Consider the following 4,338-nt stretch of genomic DNA (forward strand, 5'->3'; position numbering starts at 1 on the left):
GCTTCATTTATTGCTTAGTTAAAAGAGTTAATTATTGAGCGCTTCGCCTTGATTACTTATAATAAAGAGACTGGGATAATTGATTGCTTCAGTGTTATCTGCGGGGTTAATAGTTTAATTGAGAAATTGGAATAATATTTATTATTAGTGATTAGGAATGATTGTTAAGGGTGGATATTAACCTTTAACTGTTTCTTAATATCGTAATATCAATCTTTAATTGCGCTCTAGTTTATGTTATTTAATTTTGAGTTTGAAATCTAAATCCCCTTCTTTATTAATTTTTATCTTTTGAATAATAAATTGAATACTAATCCTCGTGGGTTCGACCCTTATTTATCACTATACTGAAATAGTTGGTATAAGGAATTAATAAAATCAATAATTAAATTTGATATGGCATACGACACCCATCAAATTTTTGGCGCCGTTGCCAGGGACTATTGTTATTCTCTTTATTATTCAAATTTATTTATTTGTGACTAATTAGTTTTTACTGTGGAATTGTCAGGTGTATATGTCTGGAGAAGATGATACCGAAGAAAGATTATTTAGGCTTAAACAATATCTTGAGTCATCGTTAGCTTCTCGTTCTTCAAGGACTATTACCGATAATCCACTCTTTCAACGACTTGCTCCACGAGCCAATCCTGTTAAAGTGCCATTACCGTCTGACAACGAATCTGATTCTGATGATTCAGTTCGATCCTTTAGAACAATGGTCCAGCAAAGGACATTGAAAGAGTTGGCAGCGCCAAATCTTGACCAACAACCACTTTGCATCCAGTATCCACCATTGGATGTAAACTTTGAGCTGAAGTCGGGCCTCATCCACTTATTGCCTTCTTTTCATGGGCTGCCTGGTGAGGATCCGAATAAACATTTGAAGGAATTTCATGTAACGCCCTAAACTCCAGGGACCATTACGGTGTGCCTTCTAAATAGTGCTAAACTCGCTAATCGAGTCATTTGGCCAAAAACGTGTAACTAAGTATGATTGGCGGTTTAGGGATTAAAATTTTTGGTTAAGATGTAACATTTCATTAGAACATTTAATATATACATTGGGATCCCAAAAATATAATTTAAAGGTCTATTACAGGAAAATATTTACAACCAGCTGATCTAAGCAGCAAAACAGGGTTTAACCCTAGTTCCTCTTTAAACCTCGGCCGTGGTGGTCGAGCAGCTACATATGTACACATCATCACCTAAGCTCTCCAACTCAAGGATGGTCCAGCTTTATTTTGCCTTTACCTACACCACATAGCACCCGTGAGCCGAAGCCCAGCAAGAAAACATAATATGCTCATGAACAGTTATAACATGTCATCAGATCATAAGGCACACGCCTAGTAGATATAGCCCTACTCAGCAGGCAAATTAATTCACATAACATTGAGTATAACACATCAACCAATGACCATAATAGTCATCGAGGACTTTTATCCCAAAATAGAAGAGTGACAGTGGTACAGTCACTAAGGTGGGTTCCGTTCCCAACAGCCTTGTGACGATAGGGTCACCGGGGCTTATGGATAAGTGATCGTTTCAGTAGCTTTAGCAAGATAGGTATCTGGTGAAATAGTCACCAGCATAAACCTATCGAATAGATAAGTGATCCTTTCACTAGCTTAAATAGGATAGGTGCATGATGATTAGTCACCAACATAACCTTCCTCACGACCCTAGGGTCATAACCATGGAACTCCGTTCCCTAGCCATGTGACAAGCAATCACCTAGGCCTTAGGCCCTGGCTCTAGTAACTAGGCAAGCACTTTTAAGATTCATCGACCTTAGGGTCGGTCCAGCGTTAATGCCTTAGAGCCATTCAAAGCTGATATCGATTAGATCTAATCTTCATTCGGCCCTGCGTTCAAGACGATATTGCTGTTTCTGACTCTTAGGTCAGTGTCCCTGACTAGTCAGTACCATAAACAAGTAAGCAATGCCACCAATCATATATCACATATATCCAATATTCGAATACAGGGCATTCAGCGTGCTTACTTAACAAATACTAGCACAATTAGGATCAGCATAAACACAGAGGTTCAAGCTCTGAACAATATCATACTCAGTATACAAAGCATGTCCTAATCACATGTTTCTCGTGCATCATATGCATCATATTTAACCACTTGACATGCCTCAACAATAATCATGCATGCCACATTTAATAATCCAACATGCATCAATAATAACCATGCATGTCACATATACACAGGGTGCAGTTTTCTTACCTCAGATTCAAGCTAGAATCAATAAAAGAACGACCCTTGAGAACGATCAACTTTTAGTCCTTTAGCAGTCACCTAATCATAACCAAATACGGGACACCATCAATAAAAATGATCAACATAGGTTTCCAAACCAATATCTAGCCTCTGGGACATCAATCCAAACTAATCCAAGTAGTAAGAACCATCCCGAGGCCTAAAACTATGTTCCCGGGTCAAAACACACAAACGGGCTCAACCTTGCTCAAGGGCTGCAGCCCTAGCACCTTGGGCCGTGGCCCCCAGGAAAACCTGAAGCAAGGGCCGCAGCACCCAACACCAAGGGCCGCGGTGCCCAGCAAGCACAAAACTGCTCCACCTGCTTCTTCAAGCTAGGGTTGCGGTGCCCAAGAACAAGGCCACAACCACCAACCCAGAGCCATCCCCAAACACGATTTTCAACAACCCAAAGCCTCCAAAATCATGCCTAAACATTACCAAATCATCAAATCAAAGTTCCCAAGCTTCCCAATGGTCCAAAACCATCAAAACCAAACGCTAAAACGAACCAAAAACTGAACGATTCACAAAGTCCAATTCAAAGCTTAGAAACTCTAAAAACTCAAAACTTAAACTTAGATTATCTTCGATTGGGTTTTTTTCCATCAAATTCTTCAGTTAAGAAGCTTCTAATCTTTCCTAGGATCGCTATGCCTCGACCCTCGCTTGATTCTGACTCCTAGAACTCGAGATTTCTTCAAAAAGGCTACGAACGGTAAAATGCGCTAACGGAGGAGAGAGGAAATGTTTTCTAACGTATGTGCTATCTGACAAGATACTTCAAGCTAAAGTAACCTCAAATAAAACCTAGTGCTCGGGGTCCCGAAAACACCCATGGGGAAATTATAGTCAAAACTTCCAGAATTTCCTCCTGGCCTCAAATACTCCCAATTTATCATCAGATATACATTCTTATTACCCAATAATCGACCCCGTTATGACAAAACTGCTAACTCATATATAAGATCATCTCATGCCGAATAGCTCGAATATATCTCCATAATAAAGAAATCTCATTCACAAATTACAATATGCACCCAAATATACAAATATGCCCTCAACAGGCCAAATTACCAAAATGCCCTTATAATTATAAATACCCCCATATGCATGCATTTATAATCATATAATAATATAATTCACATTAACATTCATATAATCATTTAATATCATAATAAATCAATTATGGCCCTCTTGGCCTCCTAATCAAGGTCCTAACCCTTATTAGGAAATTCGGGGCATTACATTTCATATTGTCTGTTCTAGTAGGAAACCTACTACAGTGACTGAAGAACAAATTAAGCTACGAGCTTTTCCTTTCTCCCTAAAGGATGCAGCTAAATAGTGGTTGTACTATCTTCCACCTGGTACTGTTGAAACCTGGAATGGTATGAAGACTATGCTCCTTGGACGATATTTTCCGGCATCTAAAGTTGGAAGCATCAGGAAAGAGATTTGTGGTATAAGGCAATATACAGGAGAGTCTTTGTATGAATATTGGGAGAGATTTAAGCGGTTGTGTTCTAGTTGCCCTCATCATCAGATAAGTGAACAACTCCTCATTCAGTACTTTTATAAAGGATTACAATCACTGGATAGGAGTATGATTGATGCAGCCAGTGGGGGTGCACTCGTTGATAAGACTCCTGCTGCAGCCAGGAGCTTTATTTCTAATATGGCTGCTAACTCACAACAGTTTGGCATTTGCCAAAATCCTATTCCACCACCCAAATCATCTAATGGAGTGAGCACCTCTAATGCTAATCACCTGGGTCAACAATTGGCTCAATTAACTGCAGTGGTACAACAACTAGCTTTAGGCCAAAAGGTGAGGCCATGTGGAATCTGTCAAGTTGTGTGGCATGCGATACTTGCCCTACTCTAGTTGAGGGTGAAACTGAGGGTGTTAACGCTGTAGGAAATTTCCCTGGTCAATTACGTCAGATGTATTATGAACCTTTTTCACAAACTTATAATCCTGTCTGGCGTGATCATCCAAATCTTCTTTATGGGAATCAACAACAAATTGCTCCATAGTCTACATCTGCGAGACCACCT

At 39.6% G+C, this 4,338-nt stretch overlaps 1 non-coding gene across 1 annotated transcript; it reads right to left on the reverse strand.

The window, feature by feature from the left end:
- Positions 1–3,718: 3,718 nt before the first annotated feature.
- Positions 3,719–3,825, reverse strand: LOC133781128 (small nucleolar RNA R71). Its single transcript, XR_009869923.1, has one exon. It is a non-coding gene; the product is annotated as a small nucleolar RNA R71 (small nucleolar RNA).
- Positions 3,826–4,338: the final 513 nt, after the last annotated feature.

The sequence above is a fragment of the Humulus lupulus genome, chromosome 5, assembly GCF_963169125.1.
Source record: "Humulus lupulus chromosome 5, drHumLupu1.1, whole genome shotgun sequence".
Taxonomy (NCBI): Eukaryota; Viridiplantae; Streptophyta; class Magnoliopsida; order Rosales; family Cannabaceae; genus Humulus; species Humulus lupulus.